The sequence below is a fragment of the Ambystoma mexicanum genome, chromosome 5q, assembly GCF_040938575.1.
Source record: "Ambystoma mexicanum isolate Mex_15411 chromosome 5q, UKY_AmexF1_1, whole genome shotgun sequence".
NCBI classification, from domain to species: domain Eukaryota; kingdom Metazoa; phylum Chordata; class Amphibia; order Caudata; family Ambystomatidae; genus Ambystoma; species Ambystoma mexicanum.
This window is the reverse complement of record NC_090933.1, coordinates 1323064644-1323088707: the sequence shown is the minus strand read 5'-3', so window position 1 is coordinate 1323088707 and position 24064 is coordinate 1323064644. Positions and strand designations below refer to the sequence as shown.

The window sequence follows — 24064 nt, the reverse complement described above, 5'->3', positions numbered from 1 at the left end:
TGTCGGTTTCATTTTCAAACGTACGGAGCTCCACTAGTAGGCATTCTCCTTTTAACTCCACCGCACTTGATGCATTGTGTTTAGTCTTCTGTTTGAAAGCTTTTCAGATTTCTGGACTCACCGGCTCTTATCTGAAGCTTTCTTAACACAGCGTGTTGCTGTAACAATGCTGCAGGGGCTGCCCGGCTGCTCCGAGACACTTCTCTCAGTGCCCTGCAGACTGGTATGGTTATTGTGCTTTGTGCTGTTGTAAATCGTCCCTTTGTTGTACTGCAGCGCCTCGCCTGAGAACTCGCAGCATACCAGTGGCCTCTGCGTGGTCGCAGGCCTGTACTGAGCAAAGGCTCACATCTCTGTCAACAGGGCTCCTCGTGCATCCAAAGTCGGGTGGATTCCCCGCCGCGTTGATCCGCCATATAGCTCTTCAGATGGGTACATTGTGAAGAAAAGACTGAGGATGATCTGAAGGATGCTGTCTTGTGCTGATTTGGTTGACCTGACTTTAAGGTTTATGGAAAGAAAAGGGGAACAGAGGAAGGAGGTGACTGCTTGCATAAGGTTAGATAAGGTATGTAAAAACCAAACGAGTGAGGGAGAACCTATCCAGATTGGAAGTATTCCTGGACCTCCTAGTCCAGAGGAAAAGGATTAAAGGAGAAGGAATAAGCAATGCTTCACTGTCCTAAGGCGGGGGGCGATGCCATGTCCTTCAGGAAAAGTTTGGAGTCCGTGTAGTGTAGGGATGGGGAGTGTCGGGAGTAAGGGTACTCGCCCCTACATATATCCCTAATGTGCCTCTTTGAGTAGAGTACATATCTCTGTATCAGTCACTTTAGTCATTGAGGACGTCATCGTCACTGCTTCAGCAATGATTGATTCTGGGGTTACAGGTAATTTTACTGCTGTAGAATATGTGCAAGCCTTGGTATCATTACAACCCAAGAAGCTCATTGAACCTGTGCAATCCACGGACTAATAAGTGAGCATGATTCCCTAATCGTGAAGAAAGCATATTGCTTGGTTTAATTGCAGCACCCCAGTTTACGATAATACTAGGAATGTCCTGGTTAGTGGGGTGCAATCCCACTATAGAGTTCTTGTTGGGTCCATCAGCGGTCTGCTCTCCCCCCGTCCCATCCCCTTATTTTTAATATTTATGTTCAACCTCTATTTCATCAGCTTGACAAAGCCTCTATTGGCTTCTGGTCGGGCCCGGATTAAATTTAAATTGTGTATTATTTATTAAGCACTTCAGGGCAGAGGGTGCCTGGCTTTACAGGTGACAATTACTCCGTATTGGCCAAATTGCCCGTTATCTTCGGCCTCCCAGTGTCTTTTTGAAATTTCCATCCTATCGGCTGGAAAGAGTTTTTTTTTTTTCTGTAGCTGGACCAAAACTACGGAACTCTCTCCCTCTATATCTGCCAAAGATCCTGGACTTTGGTATTTTCAATAATAAAACACCCAAAGATGTTAGAGCGCTCAGTTTAATAAAAATTCAAAGTTTGACATGAAAACCTAATGGATTTTATTTGTTCATCTGAATCTCAATAGCCCATTCATTCAAACTATTTAAAGGTGGGTGACAACTCGTAGCTTGCACAATAGAATGCCTGATTTACTAAGAGGGAATATACACAACATGGTAGTTTTGTAGGTTCCTTTCTTACCAATAAGCACAAATACAATTTGCCACAGATGTTGTTGCATCATTCGATAGATTCACTATACACAGGTGGACTTTGAACAATTAAATGGTGTTTCTTCAAATTTACAACAAGTGTGGATGCCTAGAGATAGCCCGAAGTGTGCGAAACATTGGCATGTGCGCCAATGACTTAATGTTGGGTCTAGGTCATTTTGTTGCAATATCAGTGCTTAGTGTTAGAGGGTGTAGAAATTCAGATGTTCAGGGTTGCCGGATTACGGGATATGTTGACCCCTAGGTATCTAGTATGATCCATGTGCCATTGGAACCCCCAACTCATCTGCAAATTGAACTACACCTTCCGTCATTGGGAAGAGGACGGATTGTCCGATTTATTTTAAGCCCCGACACCTCCTCGAATGTAAGTAAATCCCGCCTTATTGGATTAAGGTTGTGCTCAGGGTTAGATACAAATATCCCCATGTCGATATTCAAGGATTTCACCACCCTGTGTTTGCATAGTTGGATTCCCCTGTGTAGGTGACTTTCCCTGATCGCATCTGCCAACGGTTCTTTCGCCAATGCGAACAGCAGTGGTGACGGGGTGGGGGGGTGCAACCCTGTCAGGTGCCTCTCTAGCCTGATATCAGGGGTTAGTTGACCATTCACTCTGACCTTAGGTAATTGGTACAATAGCGACACCATTGAGGTGAATTGCTCCCCCCGCCCATCTTCCAGAGCACAGTGAATAGGAAGGGCCATGTCAAATGCCTTTGTGATATTATAAGTTCAAACTGTTGTACCGCAGCCAGTAGACCGAATATTCTACAGAGACCATGGAATGTGCAGCGACCAGGTATGAACACTGACTGATCTGCTTTCACCATCCTCTACATCAATGGTGCCAGTCTGGATGCCAGCACCTTGACTAGGATTTGTTGGTCTAAGTTAATGAGGTATATGGGTCAATCGGTCTTTCAGGGCCTTGTCCGGTTTAAGTAGCAACACTACATCTCGTAGGGATGCTCGCAGTTGACCGTCCTTTAGGCTTTGGTTAAACATTTGTAACAGGTAGGGCCCCAGTTTCCCGGCGTACTGCTTATAAAACTCTGCTGTAAACCCATCCAGCCCAGGGGATTTCCCGGATGGCTGAAATCTAATAGCCCCTAGCACTTCCTCTAATAACCGTGGACGACCAGCCACTCTCGCTCCTCATCTGGACACCAGTACAAGGCCACTCGCTGCAGATAGTCCTCCATCACCCTTTGGGAGGCCTGTGTCTGGAAGGAGTATAGCCACCTGTAAATTTGGCAACATTCTTGAACTATCTCCAGGTCCTCGAACCTCTCCATCCCTTGTGCATCCTTAATGGTTAACATTTGGTTTGTGGCATTGTCTATTCTTGCAACTCTGGCCAATAGCCTCCCATTTCTCTGTCCTTCCTCCATATTGCCACACTGCGGTTTTCCCCATTAGAAATATGACCTCTCAATGTGCTAGTTTGTTAAACAGGTGCATTTGTTTATTGATCTCAGCCTGCTCTGGCGGCATTGGTGCGGGTCTTCCCGTTTGTAATTGCTGAATGCGATCTTCAGCATCGGTTATTTCCCTTCTGATCTGTTTCATTACCCCATATTCTCACGAGATGCATTCATCTCTAACCACACATTTAAATCTCTCCCATAGGATCGCGGCTGATTCCTCTGATCCTTCATTTATTTCAAAGAATGTATCTATTACCCTGTCCAGACCCTCCCAGAACACCATGTCCATCAGCCTCTCACTTTTGAAGTCCCAGGGGGGTCCTTCCCATTCCTCGAGACGATGGTTCTATAGACAATAGCATTGGGGCATGGTCTGACGGTGTACGTGCCAGGATAGATGCCTCCGTTACTGATCCTCTAAGTGTTTGAGAGATCAGGCAGTAGTCCAGCTGGGAGGCCGAGTTGTGTACGGAGGAGTGGAATGTCCTAGTGCCTAATGCTCCAAACGATGCAATTTCCCACCCAGAGCACGTCCTGGAGTTTGCTGGTCATCTTAGGCGTTGGGTGATGAGCGCCCACTGTGCAGTCCTTGCTCTGCTCCATGACTGCCCAGATCACCTACCCGGGTATCATCAGCTGCCCTATTTGACGGTCAATACATTCTAATGTTTCCGTTGTGTCTTGGTTGGGACCATAATAGTTGATCCGAGTATATAGTCAATGGCAGATCAAACACCCCCCCCCCTTATTGGCCTCCAAAGACTACTTGGTGAGCTCGAGTCCTAAGCATTGGAGAACAGTCTAAGGATTAACACAGCTAAATCTAGCATCTTAAAAATCCAGAATACCAAAGTGAAAAACAGACATTCAAGCTTTACATGGTCTATCAGTACAATCTCACGTGCGATCATACATGAATACAAATATTTAGGATAGAACATCAATGATAATAAATCTGAGCACCCAACAAAGCTGAGATGAAATAAGCATTTCAATCCCTGTGCTTCATCATACATATGGTACATTTTCCTGTCTCCATCTGCTGACCTGTTAGAAGCAAAAAATAATTCCTGCATAAACATATGGCGCCCAATCCAAATTCCCGGAGAATCCGCTGAACTGGGTTTACCTAGGTTTGTTCTAGAAAACCATACTACCATTGCCTAAAAGCTTTCCAATCCCTGTCGTTCGCTAGGAGTTAGGACGGATCTCACTAAGGGTGGTTGTATGCTGGAATCCATTACTACTTGATAGGAAGTGCTTGCACTGTTGTACATTTCATTGCATACACCATTGTCAACAAACTGAAAATTCTGTTCATACCTGGAAGGAAGATTGCGTCGTCAATTTGGAGAGAGCTTATATTGATAAAACCACAATATCGAACCCTGAGCATGGAAAGCGAGTTCTGGTACAATGACTGGGTTAACACAGAGGAAAAATGTAATCAATACAACATTTTTAATCTGGTATCTTCACCCCAAAAATGTTCAATCAAACCCCTAAATACCTACAAAGATTTCTTGACCAAACATATTGCATGGAAATAATGAGACTTAGATTAAATCAATGGCCCACAAGAGTGCTAATAGCAACAAGATCTAAAGGGCGTGAGCGTGCAACTACTTTTGCAACCTAGAGACCCAACCTGAAACTGGTGCACTGCAACGCGCTATCCATATTAAAGAAAGAAGCTTTCTATGAATGTCTTTGCTACTTTCGCACCCTAATGCAATGTGGTCCATGACTGTGAATGCACAACATATCTCTTTAAGCATTGCCACAATTAACGTCCCTCAACGACTAAGCTTGTGACACTGATGCACAGTATGATGAACAGATGTCCAGCATGAACTAAAGAACAAATGATTTTGTCACACTATGTATATAGCCAAACCTAACTTTAATTTTTAAATCCTAATGCAAATGTGGCTAAACATCTCGGGGTAATAAATTGTACTATATGAGCAAGCATGCTCTTCCATAACAAGAAAACAATGAAAATGCACTTGAGAATGTGTTTTTAACAATGTTCAATATGATCTGTATTTATATCCGTTTCATTATTTGAAAAGTTATAACAACTACTAAAATAAATAAAAATAAGATTGTCTGCCCTGTATGGTGACCTCTACCACCAGGCACCTTACCTCCTGGTTCTTGATCACTGTGGTCAGACAGAACCCAACAGAATTATGCATTAGGATACATACCCCCCGTGAATAAGATGAGTACAAGGTGAAATGGTGGTGGCATGCCCAGCCGTTCCCAAATCCTGCGTCTTTGTTTGGTGTGAAATATGTCTCTTGCAGAAACGCTACCACCACTTGATGTCTTTGCATATAAAGTAGCACCCTACGGCATTTAGATGGGCAGTTCAAAACCCTCAAGATCCATGTAATGTTTCTAAGTGCCCCAGTTATTGCATGTCCATATCAATATTTCAACCATGAATTGTACAGTTTGCATTGCGTTGCACAACGTAATACTCCTTGAGTTTATAGTATACAATATTAACTGACATCTTTGTTTCCCTAACCCCATAAGTTTTGGGATGAACCCTTATCCAAGCAGTCTATTCTCTCCGACTCTCCTGGTCTCCCCTCTTCTGAGTCAAGGATCGTCTGGTTGGGCTGTAGCCCGACCGTGTGTCATTTACAGAGGCTGTCCAGAATGTGAACCAAATGCAAGAAACGCTGAACTCCACCTCTCCTGCTCCCCCGCCCCCACTGACAACCCCAACCTGTCAGTAATCTGATCTCCACCCCCAGCTGACAACCCCAACTAATCAGCATCACCATTTCTCCCCTCAACAGGTGCTTCCGCTTGAGGGGCAGCTATAACTTTAGTTTTCACCTATTATCAGAGTTCTGTCCTCTACCCCGTGCCACCCGGTCGCGATTAAGGACAGGTTATACTGGATGCAGTGTCATCCATTGTTATCCATTCTCCTATCCCGCCCCCACACCCCCCCGTGCCTGGGGGTTCCATTGTAGAGTTTTTCAAGGAACATGTTGGCTTCTTCCCGGGTGTGGAAAAAATAATGTGCGCTCTTCATGGGCTATTAATTTGTCCAGAAACATCATAGCAGAGCGTATGCCTCTCTCCGGCAGTTTTTTTTTATTTTTTATTTTTATTATTTTGCACATCCATGTAGATTCTTCAAGATGCTTGCACCTTATCAGAGAAGTCTGGGAAGATTTTGATGGTGTCCCCTTGGTATGTCACGGTTCCCTTCTCCCTTGCTTTGCGAGGAGCTAGATCTTTATCCTGGTAGTGCACCATCTGGGCTATGATTGGGCATGGAGAGTCCCCTGGTATTGGTTTCTTCCCACTTGGAATATGGTGGGCTCTTTCCACTATAAATGCCGCTGAGAATCCGTCTCCTCCCAATGCTTCTCTCGCGACTAGTGGTTCCATGAATCTTGGCTCCACCGTTTCAGGTTCTCCTGTTATTCGTAGATTGTTCCTCCTGGATCTGGATTCAAGAGCCTCCTGTTTTTTGGCAAGTTCTTTAATTGCCTGTCTCACCCGTGTCATTTCTCTAGATGGCAGTGCTGATTCATCCTCTACTGTAGAGAATTCACCCTTCATCTTTGTCCAATCTCACTCTCTCTCTCTCCATGCATGTCAAGATGGACCTGCATGTGGTCCGCCTTGCATGTTAGTTTCCATCTTCCCATCAAGAGGTTGTATGCTGTTTTGCAGCTGATTGAACATCTCCTTGATGTCTCGGAACGCGACTGAAGTATCGTGGGTCATAGGTTGAGTACTTCAGTCCTGTAAGTCTTCCATGGTCTTATGGTTTTTCGCTAGGGTGGGGGTGTTGATTTGAAACTTTGATTGTTGTAGTCCCCTCCCCCCCCCCCACCCCCCCTTTGTTCGCTTTTGACATCTTGCCGGGCATCCGGGATCTGGCAGTTTCCCCTCTGTAGTCTTTTTGGTTCAGCCTCTGGGACAATTTCCAAATATGGGTGCAGCTGTCCAGCCCAATGTCTAATGTCTATATTACATGCTGCTTGATCCGAAGCCCCCGCCCCGCTGCTGAAGTGTTGGTATTACTGGTTTCAACTGCTCAGTCTGTGACCCTCCCTCCAGCGGTTTTTGAGTACCACAGTCTGGTGTGCTCTTATCGCCTTCCCACCTCTGATCACTATGACATCTTACTGCTCAGACACTTGGTGCATTGGGCCACAGAGAGGTGAGCAGCACATTGTCACACGTGGGATGTGTCAATACAGCTCCGATATATCACCTTTTGGGGGGCAAGGATTAGTATTCATGATCAGTTTCTCATCCTTCAGTCCCTAGTGGGATTGGCAGGTTCTGCGTTCTCAAAGCACACCAGGGGCCCTCCACTTCACTCCTCACTTGGATATTTTACAAGGTAGAGGTGCTCTGCCTCCCAAGCAGATTCTGGTTGGTTCATCTTGTAGCCAGTGGCTAGTCTTACAGGTCAATACTGCTTCGATGCGTTTCCTGGTTGGGGGGGGGGGGGGGTTAGCATCCATGATCTGCACCCCCTTCTCCTGTCCCCATTGTAATCGGCGTGTCACACATTCTCAATGCACACCAGGGTCAGTGACTCTCCACCTTGAATGGGCTAGAGGCGCTGCACCTCCCGATCATTTCCAGCAATTTCCCCTTGCAGCCCATGTTCAGTCCCTGTAGTGCAGGGTTGTGGGGGGGTCCTCGGCTCCCCCAGTGCAGCCTGTTGCTGTGGTTGTGCTCCTAGGTTTGCTGGCAGATCTCGCTTGCGCCCTTCCCTCACCAAATCTAATAAGCCCCTGGCCAGGCTGCACAGCTTGGCCCGCTCTCTCCATCGTGTTTGTGCTTTTATTATCCCTGCAGGGTCAAGGGACTTTTTTTTTTTTTTTTTTTTTTTTTTTTTTACATTTATAAAGCGCTCACACAGCCCGCAGGCATCGAGGCGCTGTTACAGGAATTGTTTGTTTTTCTTAGTTGCGAAATTGCGTATTTTTTTTTTTTGTCTTAGTTACGTATTTATAACGCGCTTAAACACCCGGAGGTTTCTAAGCGCGGACCCGGGGATCGAACCTTTTGCTGCTTCGTGTCGTCTTGCTTCCAAGACGCGCACGCTGCCGCTGAGCTATCCTCCCGGGCTTACCTTGCTCTTCCGGCGCTTCTCGCACGATCAGGTTGGTGGCTGCTCATGGCGCACAATATCTCCTTGGCCGCACCTACCAATCCCGTCTGGGTTGGCACCACTCCAAATGGTTGTATCCTCCGCCCCGGGGAAGGCGGCATGCCCCCACACGGTGGTCGCTTGGTTCCTCAGGGGTCACTTTGCGGCTCGCACCCCGTGGCGAGCCAACGCCTGGCTCGTTGTTCCCGCTATTTGCACTCTGCCGCTCACCGGCTTGTGTCCCTTATGAGTCTCCATCCACTTCGGGAGAGTCACACGGCTCAGCGCCGAGGTCGCGAAGTGGAGTCACTAGTTGCTCCTTTTCCTGGGGTCCAATGGTCACCAGATTTTACTCAATTGTCGGGAAGACCTTTTGCATTGCCTGACACCGCCTTAGAATGGGTCACTTTGCCAGTAGGTCAACAGGATCTTGTCCGGATTATAAGAGGTACCGGGAGCTCATCTTGGCTGGGCTTTCTAGCGCCCCCTCACGCCCTCCAATTTCTAATCCTACTCCCGGCTGGGACCTCAGTGTCGTACTCGCAAGGCTCATGGTGAGGGGGGCGGGGGTGGGCCTTTGGCCTAGGCACAAAGCCAGCCTTAACCACCTTAAATACAAGACAGCCTTCCTTCCTCATAGCTGTTACTCTATCAGAAGGGTTAGCAAACTACAATCTCTGCCAGTACAAGATCCATTCCTAGTCCTACACAAAGACAAGGTAATGCTACGCACAAACCCTAGCTTCTCACATATATCAAAATTGCATGTCCATCAAACGATGGAGCTTCCTGCATTTTTCCAAAACCGAACAAACGCAGCAGAAAGAAGTCTACGTACACTGGATGCATGCAGAGCTGTCATGTTCTACCTTTAAAAGACAGTCGATCAGGAAGAAAGATCGGTTCTTTGTATCAGTAGCCGCTGGAAGAGAAGTGGACCCTATCTCTGAAGCGGCAATTTCTAAATGGATTGTCAACTTCATCCAACTCTGTTACACTCTTGCCAAGAGAACATTGCCCTTTAAACCCAGAGCACACGCCACTCGAGGCACCGGGGCAACTTGAGCCTTCATAGCAGACGTTCCTCTAGATGCCATTTGCAAGGCTGCCACTTGAAGTTCAGTACACACCTTCACCCAACACTAGTGTCTGGACAGTCTAGTGGTGACACACAGGTGGGACAAGCGGTGCTGAAACATCTCTTTTTGCAGCGCTGCCTTCTAATAACCCACCTCCTTCTAGTAGTGCTTGCTAATCTACGCAAAGCATGTGATTCTACAAGCCTCAGAAGGGATACAGAGTAATCATGGATCTGCTTAGATACACATGCACCCGCCCTTCCCTCTTGGAGTAGAAGGAGCATGGGTATTAGAACCATGGATCTGTCACAACTCATGGTTCTTCTTACACTTCATGCTTACACTTCCCTCTTGTCAGGAACAATCTGAGGGACTTCGACGCGTGAGGGAATCGTGGTACAAGGGATGGTATTAGTCACGCCCTGCCGAAAACGTTTGTGCATTACTCCAGCTTCCGCTAGATGTCAGCCTATGGAAAGCATGTGCATCTAAGCAGATACAAGCATCAGAAATACAATTATGGCGAGTAATGTTTCCCATATATATTTATTTTCACCTATTCGGCCACTGGTGTTCTCCTCCTACCAGGTTCATTGCTCAGGGATGCAGTTTTTACTTGCAGCTCACAGCCAGAGCAGGTGTTGTCTTTCAGTGTTGATTCTGCTACAAGGACATCTGGCCGCTGTAATTCTCAGGTTTGCAAGGAACCCGCTAACATCCAGACCCACAGTGGGGGTTGGGAGGGTGGGGGCAGTAGCCCACAGTCTGGCACTCCAAAGCAAGGCATTTTGCCTTGGTGCAGCATCCTATAGGACTCTGACACATACACCCTTGTCTTTGGAGGTGGTGCCCCAGGTCGAGTCTCCACTAGAGTGCATCACCTCAACCCCTCCACCCCCCTCCTCCCGCTATCCCACTAGAGGCACCCACACAGCCCCTGTTACCACTAACCTGCACACCTCCTGGTCCACATCCAGTCCTATAAATATTTGTTTTAATTGCAGACATGTGTAGTACTTTTTAAGAGTAGCATGAATTGCGCAAAGCTTGGTCCCTGTAAAAAAAAGAAAAGGTATCCGCACCCAGAAGGCAGCTCGGTGGGCTAATAGAAATATATATACTCTTTCCTGGGGGCGTAGAGCTGAAATGCTGCACTTTGGGCTTCCTGACTTGGGTTTGAGCGCCATTACCAGGTCTTCCTTCCTATTTAATGCTGAATTGAAAATAGTTCAGATCAATGACGGGCAAGAACCATCTTGTCTACCTGAAGTTGACAATTACCATGCCTACTGCAACACCATACTACATACTGTGAAGATTCACAGGTTCTCGTCAGTTCTTCCCAGAGGGGAGCCCTTCCCTGTGAGGTTAGAGAGTTGTGGCCGCCACCTAATAATCCCTATGTGGGATTAAGGACTAACTCCCTCAACCGGTTTACCCAGAATTTAGGATCTTTTGAATACCTCTGAAACTCAACCTAAGAATACTACTGGTTGTTATTGTAAGATCTCTTCACCTAGATTTTATATAACTGAGATGAGGAAGAGCCAAGAAAACATGCAGAGTAATAACAGGTTGACTGGTAATGGTACAGTAACGAGTTGGCCCAGGGAGGCATGTAGATTGCATCAAAGGCACTAAAGAAAGACTTTGACGTTAAGCTGTGGAGAACTCAGCTACACGCCATTAAAAACTGATCAAGGACTTGGAGGGGAGAGTAGGGACAGCCTCGAGTGAAGGCAGCGTCTTTCCATCACAGCCCAGGAGATTCAAACCCAGAACAGAGGAAGTCCTGAGAGGCAGTTTCTCCTCAGACGAGAGGACCTCGTACAGGAAATTGAGAAGCCTTCCATGACTGGGTACGGACCCATCTCCACTAGCCGCTGCAAGAAACCAGGTGTTTGAACAACCTCAAGCAGATGGACTGTGTGGTCCATAAAGTGTGCCGTGATCGGCAAAGCAGCAACGAGAAGCTGAAGAAAGACACACTGACGCATGCAGAAGAAAAGCCGACCCAAGGCGGTGGAACCAGTAACGTGCCCTAGCCATTATCAAGGTAACGGAAGCCGCAGGTAACCCGAGTCAGTTCTTGGTAGGTACTCTAGTCAAACCAAGAGCCAAGAGGTACTCTGGAGTCATCTCCCTCGTCCTAGTGATAATCTACAAAACTGGGGAAGACGAGAGTGGTTCAGGAGTCCTCTCCCTTGTCACAGTGGATACCTAAACAAGGTTGAAAAGTGTTAAAGGACAATAACGGATGGAGTAATCTTCCAAACAATAAGCCTACTAATAAACAGTGAAACAAGGGACTCTTACAACTTTATTTCAAATGACTGTACAAAGACGGCCCTCAAGGTTGATCCAGACAGACCAGAAGAATGGAGTCATTCTCTTGGTAGTACCTGTTTTGTCGAGTCAGAACTCAGATCAAGACTGTTGCAGAATCCTTTAGAAATTATGCACTTTGCTGGGAGAAGAAGAATCTAATCTAGAGGAGAGGATGATTTTTAGACCAAACACAGCCTTTACTGCTGTAGGGGCTAATAAGATGAAAGGACTCAGACTTAAGTACCACAACCTTCAGAAGGAGGTACATCAGTTTCTGATGTTATTCTTATTTGGAGTATTGACAGCTTGTTGCATAATGCAGCCAAAGTAAGACTCTTTGTTCAGCCTTTATCCCAAGATGATATGAGGCTAACTCTTTCTTAAAAGAAAGTTACAATGCAAGATCAAAATGTATGCACCATTTCCGCTCAGCTCTGCTGACAGTTGCCCACCATGCCCAGAGTTTCGGTGAGAACCAGGGAGCTGAGACGTGCAGTTTTCTTTATCAATTTTCAAGGTGCCAATTCATTTGCAGCTGCCGAGCAAGCGGTAATAAGCTGAGACCATGGTAGAGGCAGGGGCAATTTGTTCTGTTGTGCAAGCACCAACGGTTCGATATGGTGCCCGATCTCTGCAATACTTAGGGCTGAGCCTGCCTTTTAGTAGGTGAAAGGCAGGCTCGGGTTCTGGCGGACTCTGCTAATTCCAGACCTAGGAATGTTAGGTGTACGAACCTCTGCGGGAGAATGCCTTCTACCAGGAGCTTAACGTCCCCAAAGACTAAGTTGAAATTGAGACAGTGGCGTTCCAGGGCTAAGGTCATGTATGAGCTGGTCAGTTCACTGGCCGGTCCAGGAATATTTCCGAAAAGGCTCGTATACAGGTTAAGCAGGAGGTGCCGAGAGTAGTTGGTTTCACTACTCACTCCAATGGGTTGAAGTGCCATTGCAGGCCTTCTGTGATCGATGAGAAACGGGGGCTCTGTCAGGACAACAGCGCGGTCAGGGTGCCAAACATTCCAGCGGTTCCTAACTGCTGCTTCTGCTCAGGATACCTGGCTCCGTTACTAAGTTTGGTGTAACTCAGAAGTTCGACCTGGAATTGGTGTCTAGTGCCTTTCTGTTATCCTCTGTCTCCTTCGCGCCAAAAGGAAGAGAAACCAATGGGAGATCTGCTCACATTCATCCATCCCAGAGGTGGACCTATCGCGAACCACAGTGATCTCAGACATCCAAGCACACCAGACATCCTGGCACCGAGGATATGTATTGGAACTGCACGGCTCCAGCCCACATCCTGGTTGCACACACAAGGCATGCAGAAGCCTGCGACAGCTTTGGTTTGCCCAGGGGTCTACATGACCAAATAAGGAATTTCCCGGTCCAGCTGGACCTCGGGAAGGCAAACCTACAAGATGGCAAAAGGACAGAACAAAGGACCTCGTGGCATGGCCATGTTACGCACTGGCAACTGTCCTGGGCCAAATAAGGTAAATGCAGTTTGGTCCATAGAAAATAGTCAAAAATGCTTTAAAAGTAACTGCTGCCACCAGCTCTGTCCTGGGCATACTTGTACATTCACGAAAAATCATTTGAAAAAGGGACTCCTGAGCACTGTAATGTAAGGTACATTGTGCACTGATAAAATGTTGCTAAGAAATAACAACAAAGTGAATGACTAAAGGAATCACTGTCTCCCAGTACTGACAGTCTGAAGGGCATGTCAGTTTCCCCATAACAAAATGAGCAAAAGCCCAGCAGAGTACAGCCGAAGGGTGGGCTCCACTGATAAACATCAGGCTAGGATGGTCAGACAAGAGCAAAAAGTTGGGGGAGAAGGTGGGGGTTCGGGGTGGGTTCACAACTGGTCGAAAAATTACCCATGAATGGACATCTTTTCTAACCATCACCTCTGTGGCAACCTGCTGGGTGAGGGACAGCTAGACTGGAATGAAAGGGAGAAAACTGTTTAAAAGGCGAGTCTCCAGGACTGAAAGGCTGAGTTGAGCACTGGAACGAAAGGACCGAAGACGAGCTGGGAGAGGGCGGCTGCTGCAACCACTGGACCGTTGGTTTGCCTGGTGAAGCCCTGCTGCAACTCCAAATTGCCAGATCTCCATTTGACAAAGAAGCTCCTTCAAGGACGGCTTCTTCCCTTGAGCTGGTGAGACCAATCGGCTCAGAAAACACCTGGATACCATTCTCCGTGCTGGTTAAGGTTTAGCCAGGGAGAGGGACACTGGTTTTGTGTTATGAAGCAACAGCTACTTGAACTGACTCCATCTTGTTTGCTCTGATGTTCCTGTGCAGTGCAGGAGTCCCGCCCCCCCTGACGTCCTCCCTCTTGTCCGCATGACTGAGGCTCAGGAACAGTGAGATCTGCAGGAACTGCCAGGAACCAACATCTTCAGCTACATCTTTGTTCTGCATACTAAGGTACGGTGCCATCCAGTTGAGGGATCCTAACTCTTGCGGTGAGATGTTTGTGAAACGTTCCCAACTTGCAGGCCTAATCAGCTTGTGACCCAGCATATCTTCCTTTTTTATCTAAACTACTTCTCCATTTGTTACCAGAACTGTTCTGTTCTATCCAAGAACACTAGCCGATTGACTTTGGCCTGGCCTATTAAATTGAACTGACACTTTTGCCTCACAGAAGTTTTTTCTAACCCTCTGTACAAACCGTGGCCTTTTATTCCCATTGAAAGTCATTGAAGTGCTATTTGACTCCTTTTTCAGGGTAGCTTAAACTGTCTCTACAACTAAGAGTTTGGTACTGTAGTGCATTGATGCTTAATATTAAATTGATGTCTACTAGTGTATGTTTTCCAAATGATTGTGTAAATAAATGTATAGAGTTTTACCAAGAAACCTTGAGTGTCTACTTGAACCCCTGTGATTGTGATACTCCTGTGTAACTTCATTTACTGCTCACATTCCCTCTTGGGATAAGCCAAAGGTTGGTATTTACTTGCACCTGTAGTCCTAATTGTGTGTGGTGTTCCCAGAGGGCAATGAATGCAATTCTGCCTAACATGTGCCATGTGTCTAACCTCTCCCTGGCTCTCTAACCACTAACTGGTACCGCTTGCCCACTGCATCTCTACCTTCTGCTCTAACTTTCAGTGTTATGCGGATGACACCCAGCTCTTCTTCGTGTTCCCCTCAGCCTCTTCTGCTCCTTCTCTCATACCAGACTTCCTGCCCGCAAATCAGGAATGGTGTGCCCCAACCATCTCTGCCTTAATGCCAGGAAGGCTGAGATCCTCCTCATTGGGGTACCTGGGGATCCTCCTTTCCTCTAGCTCTGGCCGCCCACCCTGGGTCCTCTACCTGCTCCTTCCTGTGAGGCTAAGAACTTTCATGTCATCTTCTACTCCACCTTCTGTATAGGTGTAAGTTTCCTTTTATTTCTTTTGGAGTGGACTATCCTCCATGTTTTATTGTACATAGATTTTTAGTGTGTTTGAGGTATTTTGTTAGTGAATTTCTTTTTTATGTAAAATATTTTTGATACACATGAAAAATGTTTAATTTTCTATTTTAACATGGACATTTTTTAATATTATGATTGATGATTTGATTAACAATATGTATGATTAAAATATTAAAATACAACTGTTTATATATATATATATATATATATATATATATAAATTTCTTTTTTTTAAATCTCACATTCATTGTGCCTGTTTGGTAGTCCATTTAGTAGCCCTGATCCTGCTCATTGTTAGTCATGTGTGTGGTTGCTTACTTGCATGTGTAATGTTTGCGGGGTAAGTATACATATGGGGCGCACCGGGGGGGGGTGGAGTGGAAGTTTGTGTGTGCACAGGCAAATGGCATTTCCTTTAACATGTGCAGCATCACTGTGTATTTGCCTTGACAGTGTTTGTGAGTTAGGTGGGTGTGGTGACTGTGAGAGTATTACATGTTCAGGACATTTGCTCATGATTTGCTTGATGCTGTGTAACACACTGGTGGTGCTTTCCAAATTCTCACCAGCATGTGTTTTCGTAGTCCTCATCATCATCATCATCATCATCTCTGGTGTTGGTCGACCTCTTGCACTGGGATACGCTATTGCCATTTCATAGTATTTACACATTGGCTGCCCATTGCAGCTGACTCAGTTTGTGCTGCACTGTCCGATTGCCATGTCCTTCACACATGGGCATACCAGTGAAGTATATTTTAGGGATTCTCTTCTAGGGATAGCAGCTCAATGATGCAGGTGATGTCACAAATTGAGGGGGGCGGCCTGCAGGGTGGGGTCATGGGGGCTGGTTTCTGCCATGTGGATGGGTGCTGCCTGCAGGGTGGGGTCCGGGGTGATGGGTTCTCCCATGTGGAGGGGGCTTGCCTGCAGGGTGGTGTCAGGGGGGCTGGGTTCTCCCATGTGGAGGGGGCTACCTGCAGGGTGGAGTCAGGGGTGATGGGGGCTGGGTTCTCCCATGTGGAGGGGGATGCCTGCAGGGTGGTGTGATGGGTGCTGGGTTTCCCCATGTGGATGGGGTTGCCTGCAGGGTGGAGTCAGGGATGCTGGGTTCTCCCATGGGGAGGGGGCTGCCTGCAGGGTGGTGTCATGGGTAATGGGGGCTGGGTTCTGCCATGTGGAGGGGGCTGCCTGCAGGGTGGGGTCAGTGGGGATGGGGGGGCTGGGCTCTGCCATGTGTAGAGGGCTGCCTGCAGGGTGGGGTTGGGGTGAGGAGGGCTGGGCTCTCCCATGTTGAGGGGGGCAGCCTGCAGGGTGGGGTCAGGGGTGATGGGCGGGGGGGGGGGCTGGGTTTTGCCATGTGGAGGAGGCTGCCTGCAGGTTGGTGTCGTGGGTAATGGGTGCTGGGGTTCTCCCATGTGGAGGGGGGCTGCCTGCAGGGTGGGGGCAGGGTTCTGCCATGTGTAGGGGGATGCCTGCAGGGTGGTGTCACCCCAATCTGTTGGGTGCTGATGTGCACCATGCGACTGGCCAGAGCGCCCATGCCTGAACCCGGGTCTGCTTGAAAACACGTTGGATAGTGGTTCCTTTGGGAGCATTGCCATGTGGTGACAGCTTTACCTGTCATCAGGCCCATCTATGCTGGGAGCCACATGCTTGTTATGGTCGTTTGGCCAGTGCGTTGTGAGGGGAAGGGGTGGGGCCGGGGGATGCATTCAAAATTTAAATTGGCTGCTGGCTCTATGGTTCAGCACTCCCTTGATCCACCCAATGTTGAGGATGGAGCTGGCCTTCTCCCGCGAGGGTCAGGTCAAGGGGGGGGGGGGTGTCCACAGTGCCGCCTCTGGTGTCTAATGAGTACTGCTGGTGTTTGGACAGGAGGCTGCAGACGCTGCCCTTTAGGTCATTCTACCGCTTCCTACAATCCCCACCTCACAAAGTTTGCTTCCTCAGCCTCTGACCGGGCACCTTCGCCTTGGACGTTGTGTGTCTCTCTCTCTCTCTCTCTCTCTCTCTCTCTCTCTCTCTCTCTCTCTCTCTCTCTCTCTCTCTCTCTCTCTCTCTCTCTCTCTCTCTCTCTCTCTCTCTCTCTTGTTTGTCTAGATGGCTACAGGAAGTATTGTATTTCGAGCGGATTGCGTTTTTCAAAATGGCCACTGCCGTGCTTCCCCTTCTAGCAGTAACGGTAAATCCACCAAATCTGTGCAGAATTACTGCCATGGACTCGGTTTTGGCGGTAATTCCGCTGAACGGAATTACTGTTGCTGCCAATGATGAGTGGGCGCTCCCACCAAGATTGAATGCAGCAGTGATCTGTTATGTTGTGATGCAACGGATACACCTTGTTAACGGGGCATGATACTGTGCTGTTCTATTATAATTTATGGTGATAAGAGGGAGATCAGATGGGCGAGAGGGCACAGGCAGCTTGTCTGTGTTTTGCATTTTACTGACCCAATTGACTGCCTATTTCCAACCCATTCTGCATTGGATCCTTCCTCCCTGTACCTTTACATCATTCCTCTAGATGAGGAGGTGGTGTACCTTTATTTATTTATTTATTTATTTATTTGCTCCCTATATCTGGAACGCCCTCTGTCTAAGCTCACTGGTTTGTCTTTCCTTCATTTTTCTAGATTGTCTTATGTTTCAATGCCCACTTGTTGTTAGAACCCATAAACCTTTAGGTGAATAAGTGCCATAGGGAAAGATTCTTAATAAAAAAGGCAACTCTTAATGCAACCCTACAGATAAGCTGTGTATTAACCATTTACTCTCCAAGAATTAGCAAACATTCCCTTCAAAAAAGTAGCCAAAAACCCAACTGTAAAATTGGAAGCAATGGACAAATTGGTGCCAACCTTCCTGCTTTCTCCCACTCGGGTTCATGAATATGTTCAGCCCAGTGATGCCAGCCAGGCAGTACCAGTGGATGGTGGTTTACAGGGATTTTCACTGGATATGTAGAGAAACTATAAAGTAATGAATATTTTATTTTACATTAATTGCTAGTCATAAAGAAGTGTGAATTAAAAAGTTGCAATTTCTTTCTACTTAAGTAAAAAGAACAAATGACTTGCCTCTCTGCAATGTTTTTTTCTCTGATGGTTATACCTGCCATAGATTCCTCATCTATGATATCCATATCCTTGTGCAGCTGTTATCCAGAAACCATTCTGCCGATAGGGGGTGCTGCACAGCTCTGTATCAGTGGGGTGTACAAAGAAACAAAGAACTGGATGTTGCCAAATTGTTATGTGACTGCAATGGTCACAATGGCGCATAGCCCTACTCACATCTGTGCAAAGAAGATAGTACAGCATTTATCCACAGTATGGAAAAATGGGCACATAAACAAAAATGCAGAAAGATTGGTGTAGAATTGTATTATATGCTTGCAACACAATATAGGGAAGGGAACCGTGACTCCAACAGGCAGTTTTGGCCCACCCTCTATGCCATTTGAGATGATCCATTTTGATTTCATAGAAATGGAAAGGTGTCAGAACTATAAATATGTGTTGGTAGTGATTTGTGCTTTCAGCAAGTGGGTGGAGGCATATCCCTTAAAGGATTGCACTGCAATGACTACGGCAAAAGTAATGCTCAAGGAGTATTTCTCCAGGTTTGGGCTGCCCCGTGTCCTGTGGTCAGACAACGGCCCATATTTTGTGGGTGCAGTGGTATTAGAGATCTGTGCAGGTCTGCAGATAGATAAACGATTCCACAGCTCCAGGCATCCCAGTTCCGCCGGACTTGTTGAGAGACATAACGGTATTCTAAAATCGAAGATTGCAAAAATATGTGCTGGGAGCAAGTTTAGTTGGGTAGATGCATTACCTCTAGCGCTATTATGCATGTGTACATCTGTGCAGGCTAAAACTGGGCTCTCTCCCTATGAAATTATCATGGGGAGACCAGCAAATGTATGGTGTGCACCGCAGCCCAAAAGATTATGCAAGGTAGAGCAACCTGTGTTAAGTACATACTGTGGCCTTTTAATGCAGAAGTTGCGTTTGATTCATCAGCAGGTGCAGGAGGCATTACCAGTACGATACGCCGGACCGGGGCACGTGCTGGAGCCAGGAGACTGGGTGCTGATCAAAAACTTTGCGCGAAAAACATCATTAGCACCCAGGTGGCACGGCCCCTATCAAGTACTTTTGGCGATGCAGACGGCCATTCGAGTAGACGGCCGCACGGCCTGGATCCATGCGACGCATGCCAAAAGATTCCCAGGTTTGCTGAACACTACGCTTGACCAAGACGAACAGAGAAAGGAAATGGTCTTGGAAGCAAAAGAAACTACTGCCAGTTGACTGCCACAGCATCAGCCTGAGCGAGAAGTGAAACTCGAAACGAAACTTGAGCAAGAAGTGAAACTCAAAACAGAGCCTGGAGAGACTGCCAAAAAGGGGAAAGGGCGAAAAGTGCCCCAACGCTGGCCAGTAGAAACAACATCATTGTTGAATGACACAGAATCAGCATTGCAAACAGCTGCAAAAAAAGGAGCGTGTGCCCCTTTGGCACCCATCAGATCTTGTAACCACACCAGAGCCAATAACAGAATCTGCATCATTGCCGCGGCGCTCCACGTCACCTGTCATTGCGCCGCAGGCTGACACTGAGCCTGACACTGGAAGTGCATCGACACTGTTCACAGATCACACTATACCAGGAGTGAAACGGTATAACCTCAGGCCTCGGAGGGCGAAGTGATCCACTGATTCTTGGTGTTTTTGCCTTGGGTTCCACTCACGGTTGGAGAAGGAACCAGGGGTGTAGAGGAGAGAGGTGTGAGAGTTGTGCAAATCGGACAATTCAAGACTCACGGCTCCTCGGTGCGTTTATGACAGAGTACATGTGTCCTAAGCCAGAGCAGGACAAGCTGGATGCACATAGTACTCGGTCACTAAAAACTGTTCAGAAATAGTCTGAGCAGTGGGAAAAAAGGAATACTACCAATCTTGCCCAAACCAATGGTAAAGGCTGTGAAGGGCTGGCAGACTGAACTATGACATTTTTCCGTTGAACTTTTGGCATCAGAGCAAGTGTAACAACGAGAGATATCCACGATGAACATTTCCAGTAAGAGGAAGGATGATGAAGAGCAAATCGAAACTGGTTCCAGCTTCCTCCTGCACCGCTGCTGAGAAAATGATAGTTATAGAGACTGTAAATTCAGGGAAAAGGCATGGTAAAAAAAATGGTGTACTAACTTGGACGCTGGTTCTGTGTTTCATATGTATGGTAGTACCAATGACAATAGCCATTGTATTATGGTGCATGGAGTCAAAGCACCCATTAGAAACACTCTTACCAGAAACGAATGTGTCCACTACTGAAAGCCAGGTTCATGTAATCACTGGTACGTTGTCCAATTGAAGAACCATAGAGAAGGGTATGGCAACAGCACGTTATTGCTAATAATGAACATGACCCATGCCGTTTTAAAGAAAAGAAATTGCTGGGTGTGTGCACATTTACCACAGCATGGTGGGAAAGGGATAGGATGGTATGTACAACTGTTGCCATTAAGTTCTGCATGCAGAACATCTTTAGGTGCAATGTTTTTTTGGGAAATGGAACTGAAGCAGTACGGGTCAATTAGATTAAACAAATATGAATGAATTCGAGGGAATTATCATGAGGCCTGTGGGCTGCTCCATATTCCATAAAAAACGTGTAATAATCCCAAAACCCACGCCAAAGAGTACACGAAAAATAAGAAAACAATATAGGCAGGATAGATTGTCCTTGCCAGAAAAACATCAGTAATGAAGTTCCGCATGAGAGAAGAATGGAACAAAGACGCTGTGCACCTTCCTATGCGGTGAATTACAGCCCAAGAACTGTCCCGTTATGCCTGAAGAAAAAAGGTATCTACTTAGTAGGCACTTCCTCTGGGTGCATGGATACAGTGGTCCTAAAATATGAAGTTGAACCAGTATACGTAGGAGACCCTGTTTATTTCATATGTGGGGAAAGCGCATACCCATGGTTACCTAGAAACTGGGGAGGTACGTGTTACCTGGGTCTACTGTTTCCGGGAGTGTTCCTCTTAGAAGCAGCAGAAGTAGCCAGGCGGTTAAGAGGTAGAACCCGAAGGAGTAGCGGGGACGGAATGATAGCATTAGATGCAGCCAAATCTTTTATACCATTCTTGGCCCAAATAGAAAACTCCTATAACATAAGGAAACTGTCCAGAATACCAAAAAATACAATAGATACAACAACGGATATCTTATACAACATGACGTTGAAAGAAAAAGTAATTAGGCTAATGGCACTACAAAACAGAATGGCTCTTGATATAATATTAGTTGACCGCGGGGGAGTTTGCAAACTCGTAAAAACTGCATGCTGTGTGTTTATAGATGATTACTCCCCTACGATATTTAAAGCAATCCGGAAATGACATGTCCTAAGTTCCAAACTCTCTACTGAAGAAGGGGGTTGGGGGATAGGATCCTGGTTTTGGGGACTATTGCGGTCCTGGGGATGGAAGCTAATTTCGATACTAGTGGTGGCGCTTGGAATATTCATAACATGTTGCTGTTGCATACAATGCCTACCAATAGCTTGCACTGAGATAACTGAGGGATGTACTAAGGGATGTATGCACATGATGGCGAGAGGAAAATAAACCCATGGCCAAAATGACAAAGACACTGATGAAACAAAAACAGTAAAACAATTCATGGCTATAGACATTAATGATGAAGATGATGCTTATGATAGCATGCAAGGTTCAGACATAGATACCCCAGAATGATCCTCATAAGAGGAGGATACAATGAATGAATAAGATGCTTGGCATATGGCCAAAAGGAGGGTTTGTCAATCTGGAAAAGTGAATACCCTTCAGTTTGGATGATAGACGTATCTTGATGGCCGAAGGCCAACCGTCTTATGCACAGAATTATAGAAATGTAGATTACTATACTTGACCAACGAGCAGCCATTTTAAACGTAGCAAGAATTGCCATTTTGCTTGTTAACCATTGCTCATTGCTTTCTGTCTAAACTGCTTTGCAGCCTGCAATTCTTGCGAATTCTGCTTACTCTGCTCAACTGTTAACATTGTTGTCTGAATATGAAAGGGCAAGGCGGCAGGACTAAGGAGTTCGTTGAAACTCCTCACGAGCAGCCCGGAAAGGAATGCCCACGCTGCCTCTCTGTAGCCTTGAGGGAGAGCCGCAGGGCATTTAATCATTTCGCAGCTGCCAGCCAGTCTAGTACTATGGTAGAATATGTTAGAATAAAGCAGCTAAAGGCTTGAATTATGCTCTTCTTACGGCCCACCTTTAACTGAACCCTTTAGAGCGTGTCGGCTCCCAGGACACGAGTAGCCCCTCATAGATAGCAAAGCTTGGAATGTGACTCTTCCCCCGTGTTTAGCTCGCTTCCAAGAACAGAAGCACTGTGTTCTGTTCAACAACTAGAAGATGCCTCCGCACTTGCTAAATTGCACATTGTTACTAGAATAGACATCGAAAGTGTCATAATTGTCATACTCGTCAGAAAATGTCCATCACCCCGAGTTCAAAGAAACCCAATAAAGGGGGATGTTAAACATGACATAGCTGATTGTATGATATGCATTTTGTATATATGTAAGTGATGTATGTTGTTCGCTCTCTTGCGTCCCTTGAGGTCTAGAGAATACACGTTGCGGGGCATGAGACCTGAGTTGGCCAACTGAGACTATTTTTTTCTTGCAAATAAACCCTAGCATTTGGAATTCAACCTTGTGTCTGGCGTATCCTTTTGTGTATGGTTGTTGCCTTGTTTCCATATCGCGAGGGACCCCTAAGGGCCCCTTTCAGCTGCCTGGCAAATGCCTGCAGGGCAAAGGTGGCAGCCCCTCTTGGTAGAATGAGCCCATATACCCTTACCCCACATCCTTCACACCCAGATCATAGCCTTCTGAGATGCAGAGAATGATGCGCCTGTACAGGGTCTGTTTGGTCACAGCACTGCCCGCACCAGCGCAGCCAACAAAAATCTGGTCATCCTTCCTAGCCTCTCGAGTATGAGAGACATTGAAATTAAGGTCCCGTATTGGGTCCAATCAATGAAATCTTTCCTCAGCCTTGGAAGGGTGAGGTGGAGGGAAGAATGCAAGAAGATGGATCTGAGAGATGGAAATCTGAGACCCTCTTTGGCAGAAAGGAGGGTCTTGCTTCCAGTCACCTTCTCCTTGGGGGGGTGGTGGGGAAAACAAATGCAGAGGTAAAACTAAGTATGGAGCTCACTCACCCATCTCGCGCATGTGATGGCAACCAGGAAAATCACATAAGGGTGAGCATGGTACAAAATGAAAGGTCCCAAACAGAGGGCCCATAAGAAAAGTTGTAACTAAATTCTAATTCCACACTGGAACTACGAACTGGTAGGGAGGTAACTGATTATACAAACCCCACAAGAACTGCATGACAATGGTGATTGTGAAAAACAAGCCCGTTTCTAGGGACCTCTTGAACACAGAAATGGTGGCAAGGTAACCCTGCCAAGTGTCAATCTGCAGGCTTGCTTGGGCCAAGGAAAGCAGAAAATCCAACACATGGGGCAGTGGACAGGATAAAGGATCCAGGACCTTCTCCGGCAGTGAAAATGTATGCCACCTGCAGGCATAAATGGAGTTTGTATCTGGCCTCAGAGTTGAAAGGAGGACTCCTTGTATCATAGTACCTCAGTAGTCCAGCATGAAGGTTAAGGCTGCTGAGGTTCAGATGGAGAACACGCCCCTCTGACTGGCGCATTGGCGCAAGGGAGGTCAGGTGGGCCTGTCCATTAACTCTGGATACCACGTTCTCTAGCCCAGTCCAGGGCGATTGGGATCAGTGTGGTTTTGAATAGACTGGATCTCCTGAGGGCCAGTGGGATGACTGGGATCGGTGGGTACTCATAAAGGAGGTCAAAAGTCCACTTGATGGTCACT

The 24064-nt window shown here is 46.7% G+C and overlaps 1 long non-coding RNA gene across 1 annotated transcript in view; it reads left to right on the top strand.

Annotated features, from left to right (window-relative positions):
* The window catches only part of LOC138498524 (uncharacterized), a 44901-nt gene extending 22032 nt beyond the window's left edge, over positions 1-22869 (top strand). The window contains exon 2 of the long non-coding RNA XR_011278729.1: positions 19149-22869. This is a non-coding gene — a long non-coding RNA (uncharacterized lncRNA). The remainder of the gene's footprint in view (positions 1-19148) is intronic.
* The last annotated feature ends 1195 nt before the right edge of the window (positions 22870-24064 follow it).